Genomic DNA, 13,546 nt, shown 5'->3' with positions numbered 1-13,546 from the left:
GTGGGTGTTCTGTGTTGGGATAAAAATGTGACACAGGAGAAAATCTGACTTTACACCTGAAATAAATTTTGTGAACTTTAAGGCTGTCAGGTTTTTATTTTTTTTTGAATTTTTTTATGTGTTCAGATCCTTTTTCTTCTGTAAAAGCAATACTGTCATTACATGCACAGATGTGAAAAAACACCATTAAAAGGTAAAAGTCCTGAAATGAAATGTTAGTATAACTGAAGTTAAAGTATTGACAGCAAAATGAACTTAAAGTAAAACTACCGACTGTGCAGACTGATGGCCTGTAGCATTTAACTTCTCCAGATGGTTGAAATTAAGTGAATTTAATCTGCTTCATGAATACTTTAACTCTTAATATTTTATAAGCTGATCATATTTTTCCTGAGTCTGTCAAATATCAAACATCTGTTAGATTATTGTAGCTGTGTAAGACTACGTTTACCTTTAAAATGTAGTGAAATATAAGTGTACTTAAAGGGGCAATACGTAGTTCTGAAAGCTTACATTTACAATATTAATAAGAAAATAATAAGTTCCGTTACAATCCAATATATATTACAAACGAGTCGTTCTCAGAGGGGGATTAGGTGCTCATGTTTGAAGTTACAGAGAGGTGGCGACTTCGAAGGGTCACACAAATGTAAGTACATTTTGTTTTTAGGACTGTTCATTTATTAAGTTTATTCCCCTTTTCTCTTGTTCTCTTTCTCCTAAATTACATATTGCACCTTCAAGTAAAGCCATGTTAGTTTTGTGTATAGTGAGTAAAAGTACATTTCAAGATGAGGTTTATTTCTCTCTTTATCTTGTTTTTCAGGACAGTAATAACAATGCTTTACATTTCTGGGCGTAGATTACTGAATGGAATACTTCAATGTGTATTTTGTGTCCTAGGGGTTTAATCACAGACTGTTCTCATAACATTTTGACATAAAACGATGACGCATCAACGCTTCATATTGCTGACTGTCCGGTTTTTGTAAATTTAAAAACTCAAAGTTCAAACATTTCCAAGTGTCTCTCTAACAACTTAGATCCATCACAAATATTACTATATTTGGTAAGCATCTTAAATGTTGGAAAGTTGGAGCCACTTGTGAATGAGGGAGGACTGAAGTGTGCCTTGTGGCAGCAACACATTTTAAATGCAGCAGGGAAAATCATTCATGAATCCTAAATCAGCAAAAAAAAAAAAAAAAAGACTTGACTTCCAGCAGCATGCCTCCCTGTGGTAGAAGCGCAACCTTATAATAAAGACAAGAATCAGATACTTTATCCAACAAAAATTAAAGTAGTATAGCTGCACTTCTCCCTCGAACAGTAACCTCACACATTGTTGCCTCTCCAAAATTATTTCACAGATGGCGGTTTCGGGATGTGTATTTGTGAATTACAATGACTCCTTTTTTTTTGCTCTCAAAACATTCCAGCAGCCTGCGAGATGAAATGCTGGAATCTGAGGCATGATGCTAATTTGAAGACAGAATAAATCTATAAATCTGACTTAGTCTCTCGCCCGGGGATATACAGCCATGATAATTACAGGTTGACTTTACAGACACGCAGACATCTCTCATCTGTATTGCTAATAGTATAACCAGCAGGCTGCTACGTGCTTACTCAACGTCTAGCGGCAGGGGTGAGCAGAGGTAAGCTGTAACAATGATATCATTATAAGGTAGAAAATCAGTTGACTCAAATTGCACGTTGTTATGACAAAGATTTACGGCTCCTTAAAAAGAATTATCTGTTTGTTGTTACAGTGCGCTGTCAGTTGTAAGGTGACCCATTAATTATCATGAATAATTCTTAAGACTTTTGCAGAAATGGAGTAAATAAAAAAAAAAAGGCCAGATGGTCAGTCTGCGCCATGGCATGAGCTGGCAGCCGAAAGGAGAACATATTTGTGAATACACACATCGTGAAGCTTTGGTTCCTTTGCTGACAAACAAACAGCCCCCCCCCGCCTTCCACTGGCAGCACGGCTATCTGAGGAAGATCTAACACAAAGCATAACGGATGATCTGGGAGGACAGTGCTGCATCTGGTTGTAGTTAAATCCTTGTTTTGCTGTGTCCTTCAGACGTGGTGCCACAGGCCCAACTGCTCAAGCAAGTAGAGTTCATATGGACACAAAACCAACATGTGGTGCCTGGAAGACTCCCCACAGAGGTCAGTTTCAGGACTCACCGGCCCAGGAGACAATGATCGGGACGGGGTGGATCGGATCTCTGGTGCAGGCCATGAAACGAACACTAGAAAGGCTTGAGGCATTAAATAGACCGTCGGCCACGTGGGGAGCTTTTATTGAGCTAGAATTCTAAAGACGAAGCAAAATGTAGGCCTGCTCAGATTTAATCGACGCTGTTAAAAAAATGTATCCTTTTCCTGTTTCTCGTTTTATTTCTCCATGAAGTTTTGACTTTCCTCGGCTCGTTGGGTGGGCTGGATGAGGTCCACGCTGGAGACCAGTCAGAACAGGTGAGTCTGCCATCCGAACCAATCAAACCCCCACTTTCTCTGAGACGTGACGAATTTCTACGCGCAGTGCTAACATGCCCTCGCCTCTGACATCGGTTCCACCCTGGATTGGTTCGGCCTTTTCTGCCTCTCTACCTCTGCATTCGTAGGAGTTCATCAGAGGCAGTTATATTGTTTTTGCATGGTCAGACTTTTCCGGGTATTTTTGCGGCCTCCTGTTTGCACACCTGGCGGAATTGTGAAAGTTTGTCTTGGGTCATGTGTGTTTACCCACCCCGGGCCCCAGAGGTGACCCCATCACGCCACCGACAGGGAGGCCAGCACTTGCGTGTGGCGATTTCCAAAGTGGCCAGGCTTGGAGACGAGCCACACTGCCTGTGCTGCCTTTCAGCAATCTGGCCCCGCTCTACGCTTGGAGGAGAGGGGTGGGGAGTCGTGGGGGGGGGGGGCTTATTGGCAGGGCCCTGCAATGTTTTCAGAAGCACAGACTTCTGGCAGCATCGCTCAATATGATGGAGAAAAATGCCTGCTGCTAATGAAAGCCAGCAGTGTCTCTCGAATTGGACTACAACCCGAAAGGCATTATGTAACTGAGATACCGTAAACATTTCAAAATTGTCTCTCAACAAATTATCAGTGTTTATTTTTTCCACATTATATCTGATATTTTTGAAACAGTTTGTAATTAAAGGAACTGCTCTGAATGTAGACTAAGTTTCTTTTGAAACCAAGGACATTTTGCCTGCAATTATTTTTCTATTTCATTATCAAATAGTGCTTTGGCCAACAAATTTCAGGAGGGCAAGTACAGGGCACAGATTCGGGATGTGGAGATGTTATTTGTAAGGATCTAATTTGTATGAATAAATAATCAAAATAGAAAGATTGACTCTGTGGTTTTAGGTCAATGTTAGATGTTTTATTTAGCATGTGTAATTTTGAATTCAGTCGCTGTGACAAGATCAAGATCCTGTCTTATCATAGCCTGCTGCATCTGGTGAATGCTCCTCTTTCACTGGTGTTTTGATAGTGGTGTTTTTTGGCCTGAGCTCAGCGCTGCACCTACAGTATGTATTAGTCAAATATTTATCTTGTTCCGAAATACGTGGCTACATTGAGATGGGAATAGGGTAAGATGATTTAATGGGCACACCAGAGGGCCTTCTTGGGTGCCAAAGTTTTGCAATTTTGGTGGTCTTCTCTCAGACATCAGACATCCGAAAGGGCCGTTTAGGAGACCACGAGATGCCATGATTCAAGACTCACTGAGGGGACATGAAAGTGTGCACAAGATGGAGGGGTCTGGATGGCAATTACTGATCATCAAGGCAAATTTCAAAGGGTGACTAAATTGTTGAGAGCCTTGCATATGATAGATTTACAGTTTTTCCCCTTGGTGTCTTCCCTGAAGAGTTGGGGTGGGGAAGCAACATTTTTGTGTCTGTGCAGACATCATCACTACACAATAAACTCTCCTCAAGTGGCTCTTCTTCGCTGGAGGAGGATAATATTAAGTTTATGAGGCTAATCAAAATGTACATTTGAAATGCAGACGCATTCCAGCCTGTCCAACTTACATATTTGCTGTACTGTTTACCGACTGTTGCTCAGGCAAAGCACAGTACAACCACTTTATTCCACTGAAATAACAGAAACACGACATTAAAGACAAAATGTGTCTCAGATTTTATTTGGAATTCTAAATCCTTCTCTATTTAACTTTTATGCTGCTGACCAGGATAGAAAACGTGACACTCCAGAATATTTAATTAACCAACTCTCACTCAAAATAGACTGAAGGAACATTTCATCCTAAAAGCTGTTTCCTCTGGAAGATTTCTCTGCCGTATTTGAGAACTGAAGAAGTTTCTAACTTACACATTGCACTTCATACATCACCGTTAATGTCACCTGTCATAAACTTAAAAATAACAGTTGTCTCGTTGTGTTTTTCTTTGTGTCAGGAAATTTGATGAAATGTTCTCAAGTGTCTTTTGTGTTGTCCTTTGGACAACCAGCCACAGGAATAGATACTTCCAGAAGGCACTGCTAAAGCTACAGCATGAGGAGAATGAATCAATATACCAGGGTTCTGCTTTTTCACTTGTAGCACTGTATCAACACTCGATGATTATCAAATTCCTTCTTTAAAAGCGTTGGAGGTACTTATAAATGTCTTCATTAATAACATGTTAGTCATCATAATGCAGGGTTAATCTGTGCTAAACACATGCACAAACTGTATCATTCGTATCGACAAATTTTACCTGCACAAAAGTATTTGGGAAGATACGGCAAATCATCTCACACAAAACTGGACATGATGTTCACTGTAGGCAATTTAAAGGTGTGCAGCTGTGTCAGATCTTAAACTGCTCTTTAAAATCCTCTTGATGTCAGAATGATGGAGGTGAAATTTATTTCCTACAGTCTTCACAATAACACCAAGTGTGTAGATACTTGCTTGCAATGTATATATTTTTTAAATGCCCTCAGTTTAATTTTATAAGCAGAATTACTGTCACAGAATCAGCGTAATTGACAACAGATGATAAAATCTAGCCTGCGAAGCCTGCCGAAGCAATAAATGAATGTTTTTTGGGGGACGACTGACGGAATGGAAGTCCAGCTCTTCAGGATGTCTCGCTCAAACTCTGTTCCCACAATGTTTCATTTTCATCTTAAAACGCAACACATTCATTCAAAGTTATTTGCACATTTTATTTCGCTTGAACGCTTTGAATCATTGAGAGGTGTTCGTTGAATTCACTTGCATATTGGGACTGCTTGATTTGGAAGTGCAAAACTTGAAATGACACTATTACTACATTATTTAGGACCTTTTTTTAACATTTTATTTCCCAGTAATACTTCCACTTTTACCATCTTTAAGCTTGAGAGCTTGGTCAAGAAAATAACCTATGTAGGATTTGTGAACGATCCGAAAAGTTTCATAACATGGAGAAACTTGGGTGGTCATGATAAATGACATTTGACATTTAGTACTGCTTGCATTCATAACAGTCATTACATCAGTGCTCCCTAATGGAGGTTCTCATTTTAATGGGCAGGATTATATGAAAGGCCGTGACGTTTATATTGAATCTGTTGCACCTAATTAGAGTGGAATGGAGGATGGAAGGGTTCTGCTTATTCACAGGCACAAACCTCCACTCCAGATTCACAAATATCATTTCCTCCAACGCAACCGCAATGCTTTTGTGTTGTTTCAGGTACAGTGGTTCCTAATTTCATTAATTTCAGCAAACCTCAAAAATGAATAAGGATACGCATGTTGGATTACTCAAAAGTAGAGTCAAATTCAACAAGACGTGAGTTTCTCTTTATTACTCTTTAATACTGGACAATACCAGACGTTGAGAAATTCAGGTTTCACTGCATCGAGGCTCTCAAAAGTGACATTAAAGCTATCTGAGGCCCGGAGAAATGCTACTGCAAAGTCCCCCAGCAGCAACAGTGTTTATCTGCCCTGACCTTCTCTTGTAACCGGAGCCAAATTTCCCCTAAGCATCTCAGCGCTACAGTAAGTTCATCTAGGTTTACTGTAAGCTAATGTGTCAACATGATCTCAGTGCAAAATGCTTTTAAGAAACTTCACGGTGCCAACTGTCCCTCTGCCACTGGTGCAATTACATCAAACAAGGCTAAACTGCTTACTCAGAAAATATATAAACCATAACTACTTCTTCACAAAACACTGCTTCATCAGATAGTTCACTTTCCATGCGAAAATAGGCCTTAAGGGAATCGACCGAATTGTCCCACCCACTCACTTTCTCAGCTGGAGAGAACAGAAAGACAGACCGTCACAGATGCTCTCTGTGTGTAATATAACGGCATGAATGTGCCTGTATGATATACAAGTGACTCATCCCCCTTCTAACAAATGCCTTCATTTTACTTTCAATTTGCTGTCATGACAGCTGCGAGATATAATATCACCAATGCAGATATCACCGCGTGCAGAGCCGAATCAGAAGACACGATGACTACCCACCTATTGAAGGCATGACTGAATCTCATGCTTGCTGCCAAGGGAGGGAGATCCCCTGCTCAACAATATGATATCACTTAATCCCGCTCCTATTCCCCGAGCAGCCAAACCCTCATAGGCTTTCCACTCAGTAGTGATGACTGGGCTCTCTGCTGATGAAAGAGAGCAGAGACCCATTAAACCTTACGACTCATCGGCTCATCTGAGTAATCTGGAACAGGCACAGAGCTGAGGGAGAGGGTGAAGGAGACAGAAAAATGATAGAGACAAACAACCGACAAACAAGGGTTTTCTTTATGGTTGAACTTCGAGAGTTCAACTTTATACGTATAAATGTTAAGATGCCAGTTTCTCTGCAGTGATAGCGCCTCCTACAGCACTGCTCTCTGGGGGAGGAACATTTAGGTTGCTGAGACACCCTCAGTGACGTACTGTGATTTGGACCAATTCTAATGGTAACATTTTTAGCTGTTTACAGTCAAAAATAATGTCAGCGTTAGAGGTATTATTTATAGTTGACTGGAGGAGGGTGTCTGTGTTTGATTGGCAGAAGTTGACAGGCTACCAGAGAGCCAGTGTTACACCATGGGGAATGGACTTGCACTGCTGTCTACATTTCATGGCAAGACAACATGCTGTTAGTGGTATTGAGGAGTAGGGACCACACTGGCATCCAAATGTACGCATCTAAATGTCACTTGACTCCGACTAAGTGACATTTGCATTCACGGCACATGATATTTAACGTGCTGCAGCTAGGCGGCTAATTAGCATTCTAGTCTGCAAACTGGCGTTTTACACATTACTTTTCCCTGCAAATGTTGGTTTGGTGGTTTGTTCATCAAGCTGCAGATGATGAAGATGCTGGAAAAGACATATGATCGTGTTTGTACTTCGACGTTAGGATCTCTTTATTTAATTTGAGTTGGTACAGTTTCTGAACAACTCCTTTGTTGCTTAGTCTCCTTGGTAAATGCAATATTTCTTTCATTACTCTGCAACTTTGTTTATTGCTCTGTAAAAATTGAGGGTAACAGGGGTAACTTTCAAAATTAAATACATTACATATTACTGGTAACCTTTTTAAAGCAATATGTTATGTTCCAATATTACTTATTATGGAGTAGCATATTAGTTATTGCATTTTTTTTTGTTACTTTCAATCAAGAAGGCCAAATAACCTCCACAGATGATTAAATAGCCTTGATCTTCTTGAAATTAACAACTGGCCTTGGACACAGAGATGATTAACAAATTACATTTAGCCTCGCCCACTTATGAATAAGGCACCACCCACTTGTACTCACTAAATAGCCAAGTAGTGGAATATAAATGTATTTGTTGTGAACAGTTTACAGCAAATGGTGTGCTGGCATTTCTGAAAGTCTCCTTGCACCACAACGGTTCACATGTCAGTCAGCGGCTTCCATAATAAATTGTCAGCTTAGGTACTGTTTCCACAATAACTACAAAGTTGGCGGCTGGTGTCCGGAGAGCTACTTTTGTTTCCCTATCTTCTGTCTGCTGTCACTATCAATAGGCACAAAATAGCTGCAGTATTTTCCCAGCTGGAAGATTATGTTGAGAAGTCAAATTGAATTTTTCACTTCAAATGATTCATCACACTCTTTACTGAACGAGATGACTGGTTGTGAAATTACTCTACTTCAATGCTCACTTGTATCACCTTTATTAAAATTCCAAATGTGCAGCACAGAGCATCCACTGTGGCTCATTTAAAAAAAGTTGAAAGACTTGTTTCAGCCTGCAGTCTCTCCAGCTTCCGGACTATATAGGTCAGGGAAACCTGCCAAAAGGCCTCCTGCATATTGGGCACATGTGTTATGCCACACATCACTGACTGACATTGATGATTTCTACCTCTCCGCTTCTACTCCTGGCATCCCTTCTCTCACCTCTCTGTTCTGCTCTCCTGCTTTGTGTCTCCACTTTTTCTCTCCTCTTCTCTCCTCCTCGTCTCCTCCACCCTTGGATAGTGATTGTGATGGAGAGGTTAATCCGGCCGGCATATGGTTGCCATCGGTGGCAGATCTCCCCATAATGGTGGATGGACAGTGTAGGCTAATCACGATCTTTGATCCTCCATGAAACCCTCAACTCGCGTGGCTCTGATTTCCCCGCATCGCTGCCTCGCTGAAATGAGGAGGCCCCGCCGCTCTGGAAGTCATTTTGGGCTTATTACTTAAGCCTCAGCGTATCCCCATTGTCTTTGCAAGCATTGGAAATGACTGGAGGCTGTGCTTCTGTGCAGTCAGCGGTGCGGGTATTTCCTCTAACTGTGCTGCTTTGTTGGCCAACTTTGTGCCTTCTCGCCCTCTTTCCACGGCAGCCAACTTTTGATGAGAGCTTTAATTTGATGTTGTTAAGGTTGTATGGTTTCAACTTTGCCATTTCTTTGGCTTTAATAGTCGAGGGTTTTTTTTTTTTCCCATGCGAACTCATAGCCTGTTGGGCGACGTCCTAAAATGGCCTCCAGATTTATTGGTGAGCTTTTTTTTTTCTCTTCCCTGTCCGAGCCAAAGCGAGAACATTACTCAGCAGCAATTACTACAGCAGTTGACAGGGTCGCTGCTCGCCACGACCTACGCACATCCAAACGTCAAGGTGTGTAGTGATTGACTAATGCAGTACTTTTTAAAACTGCACAATTACAGCTTACGGACTTGGGTTTTGTGACAGTGTCATCTTGGCAGGGCTGAAACGGCACACCAGCCGAGCTCAGGATTGTCACCGGGGCAATCACCGACACCTCAGCAGTAATTAGAGTAAGACTTAGGGAGGGCATCAGTCACGTCCCTGTTCCAGTGACTCATGACCCCTTTAGTGGAGCCTGTGCACAGACGCAGAACCACATACACACACACACACACACACACACACACACACCTCAACGCCGCCTGCACACACGTGGAAACAGTCAGCGGACACTGAGCCTGGCCTGGTCTTAAGTAAAATGTAGAGGCTTTGAATGGATGATCTGTTTACAGGGAGAAGAAAGGCAGGATATCACGTTGCCAGATCTGGAACACATTGATGTTGATGCTACTCCCATTGTCAGATGAAACCCTGGATCTATTTGATATACAACAGATGATTCACAGGATATATACAAATACTCTGACAGGCTACATGCAGGTTCAGCCCTGTAAGACATGAATGAGCCTATAGGTTCAATCTGGGCATAGTGACTGCATCCACATGCTCAATTTGATTACTTCTGTTGCTGTTTATTTCAAACTGGCACAGCCAATTAAAGAAGCAATTTCAAGTCAATATTTAGACCATAAATTCTGCAACAAATAAAATCTCAACAGACATAAAACTCTGCCTTTCTTATTCTCTGTGTGAGCTGAAGTTTTCCATCAAGATCAAATTAAAAGTTCTGACAGCTTTGGTCCAAGTCACAGCTCCTTTTCATCCAATGGTCTCCCCGAAGGCCAACAAGTACTGGCAGATACGCTCACCCCTGAGAACTAGAAACAAGAGGGATATTTGACGCAGCCAGTGTGTCGGCGTGTGTCAGCTTTTTTATTTCAGCCCTGTTTGAGGCACACCTTTGTGTGTTGCTGTGAAGTAAATGGATATTTTCCTCAAGGATACCTCACAGCAGAGTTTGTGTGTTCACCAGGAGCTTTCAGTGCGTGGTTGGAAGACAGACTACGCTGCAGACAGATCTCTGGTTTAGCTCCGGGTTTGCCTTCTCCCCCTGCTCTTGGCCAAAAGTATGCAGATGAAAGTTTGGAGTGTAACAAAGTGATTAACAGCGGTGCGGCATGAATGGCTGAGGTTTGCCATATTTCTCCTGCTGGGTGGTAACCTAATGGCCATATTAACATTAATTCAATTTTCTCCCATCCTGTCTTTTCAGAGAGGTGCTTCATTAAAACGGGGACATTCCTGATTTTTACAACACAACAGTGGGAAAAGAGCAGACGGTTACAGAGGAAAACATTTGAAAACGCTACAGCGACACAGCAAAGTTTCCCAGGAAATGGGCGGCTGCTCTGTGACTCTTTGTCTTTTTTTTTTTTTTTTTTTTTATCAAACAGAAGCTGTGCTTTTTTTAAAGAGCTGTTTGTGCACATTTTCAAAATGAGAAATGCAGACCATATCCTGTTATTGAAGCTCCGGGTGTCTTTATTGCCTGGTGAGGCAGCGGCACATGGCAGTGTCCCTCTCTGCATATCAGGGTAGCTCGGTGAAGGGGCAGCATGTTTAGTCATACATTAGGGCGAAGGACACTTAAGTGCTACCTGATGTTAGCGGGAGTGCATGTGGACACAGCGGGGTTTTTTAGGCGTGCCTCAGAAAGTATGCACAATAATTTTGCCATTTACTGCGGTCTTGTGATGGTGCACTGCCGCTGTTATATTGGTTTGGAATGTACCATTCTATTTTCGAGCGAGCCCACTCAGTGGGTTGTGGGCCACTACGGCCACTGGCCCACTCATGACTTTTACAACAAAGCCTGATGATTGGGTCTGACCCGCCCTGCGAAGTTGCCTTTTTGACGCAGGACATTTTTGAGGTGATTGTGTCAACATTTCTCCACTGCAACATCCTTTATAAAGAAATATGACTGACAGACCGGACATTGAATTTCACCACAGTGTTTTCCCAAATTCTATCCAACAAATTGCCCTGTTGGGATTTCCAAGGTTTCCAGTTCAATCCTTAAAAGGCAAGTGAAGATTAATACAAATATGATGAGGAAAATTGTCTTATTTTCCTTCTTCTGATTGCAATTTGACCACGATTTGTTATAGATCTTGGGAATGTATACGTCTCAAGAACAATCCTCATTCTGTGGCTGTCTGTGTCATTCATCTGTGTGAATGGAGCTTGTAATTACAGAACAGAGGAGTTGTGTTTAAATGGCAATACAGTTTGCAGTTTTTCACATATGCCGTCAGAAGCTTGAATCTGAAACGAAGCAAAATAAGCAATATTTCTGCGGAGAGTCCCTGCCAATAGCCCGAACAAAATAACAACTCCTCATCCAGGCCAACTGCTGTGGCTGCCCTGTTTATTTTTCTGGACAGAGTTCATCGATGGAATTTCAGAATTAACTGACAGACTTAAAAATATTTATTGAAAGGGCACCATAGCAAAAATGAACATCAGAAAAAAAAGAAAGAATCAAAAAGCATCCATCATCGCTGTTAGGGGAGTATAAGAGTGTGGTGCAGCTGTCATTTCATTTCCACTCGCGCTAGATTAAATAAAGTAGGAGCTGCAAAAAAAAAAAATCCCTCTGTACTCTGGAGTCTCCAGCCCTCTGGCACTACATTTGACTGACCACTTGTCAAACTGAGAATGAAAAAAGAGAACACTGTAATTATGATTCGCCGCAAGACTCTGAGCAGTTATTAATGAAAATAAAATATATCAGCCCATGTTTTATCTTAGATCACTGGAGCCTAATTAGTTCGGAAACACAAACATATTGTTGATATTAGAGTTATTAGCAGACTTGGAGGCATGCATGAATATTGATCCATCATGCAGCATCGGTAATAGTAGCTGCAGTAGTTGTACTCGTGGTATAGTTAAGCTTTAAACCTCAAAAGCATTTCATATGTGAGCTGGCTTTGATTTGGAGCATGAATGGGGGAATAATGGGAGGCAGACAAGCTGGGGAGTGCAGCCACACAAAGGCACCGAGCCTCTCTAAGGGGTCTGGCTGCCTGGCTGTCTCAGGGCCCTGGGCTGAGGTTGAGACTGCTATAAGGTTGGGGTTTCATGGAAGAAGGAGCTGCACGGGGGTTAGTAATGAAAGGCCTGGATGGATGAGGCGAGTCAGAGGCGTGTCATCCTCTCCTGTAGCCTGACCCTCACCTCGGAGATTAGTTCATCACAGAGAAGTATCAGGAGGGCTTTGGGTGCGCAGGAGAGGAGGCTCGAGTGTGTGGGAGGGTTGAGCAGTAGGTGGACTGAGGCACCGTGGGGATGGGCTGGGGTTAGATGGGACACGGGCAGGGTGGGGTGACTTGGGGTTGTGGCGGCTCCTTTCTAAACAGCGCTCCTAAAAATAGATCCTTCCACTACTCAAGCATTCGGTCATGAAAGGCATGAAAGGGTTTTCTTTTTAAATCAACTTAAGCAAAGCAAATTTTGAATTTGATGCTAGATTAAAGTTTGGTGCACATCTGAAAAAAAAAAAGGGGAAACGTGGAATTTTCCACTTCTTCAGCAACAAAATGACATTACAAGGAGCTAGCTGTTGCACCTTTAGGACGCCTGAATAGCCAAACAGGAGCTCTAATAAAGAAATAAAAGAATATCTGCAGTGGTTTGAGAGGGATGACGCAGCTTAATGCAGCTGCAATAAAGTTTGAACGTCAACTACGGCTGATTTATTTGAAGTGGAGGGGAAGTGTTTAATACGAGACACATGGTTTCAATAGATAGCTGAAGTTCCTTGCCACGAATGGCAGAAAGATGTAAAGCGGACTGTACAGGAATTGGTCAGTGATAAGTACATGATAAAAGACAGACACAGAGCGATACCATACGAGTTCAATCGAGCAAGATTCAACCATTCAGATGTTTTACAGCACTGTATGTTGTGCATGTAAAGTTTTCAATAAACTCTGAGAAAAAAAAAACCTAACTTAAGTCCTTCAACCATGTGAGGGCTTGCATCTTTCTCGGTTATATCTACAGAGACAGACAGGTGCAAACAAATACACACCGCAATGCGCTTCAGGACTTCTAGTGTACACAAGCGAGGATGTCCAAATATACCAAGTCCCACACCAAATCTCCTTCTGCAGTCTTTGTTCTGTGTCTTGCACTAACACTTTGTGCCTCCGTTGCCAGAAAAATAAACACTATCACCCAAGACTGGGGACGTGAATCCGGAGTAGTTCCTGGTGCGGAGCGTCTGGGATGTGAAAATCTAAACATTTTGGAGACGCGTTTTCAATATTATAGCGATAAAACATACACTTTCAAGCGATTAACAGCTTTCTGAATATATGTGTAGAGTTTGTCTGGAGTCAACCAAAGACAGTACGT

At 42.0% G+C, this 13,546-nt stretch overlaps 1 protein-coding gene across 5 annotated transcripts in view; it reads right to left on the bottom strand.

Moving 5' to 3' along the window:
• Positions 1-13,546, bottom strand: part of runx2b (RUNX family transcription factor 2b) — a 122,287-nt gene that overhangs the window by 47,815 nt on the left and 60,926 nt on the right. The gene's annotated exons all lie outside the window — the stretch shown is intronic.

This window comes from Acanthopagrus latus, chromosome 22 (genome assembly GCF_904848185.1).
Source record: "Acanthopagrus latus isolate v.2019 chromosome 22, fAcaLat1.1, whole genome shotgun sequence".
NCBI classification, from domain to species: Eukaryota; Metazoa; Chordata; class Actinopteri; order Spariformes; family Sparidae; genus Acanthopagrus; species Acanthopagrus latus.
The sequence above is the reverse complement of the archived record's forward strand: the minus strand, read 5'-3'. Positions and strand labels throughout refer to the sequence as shown.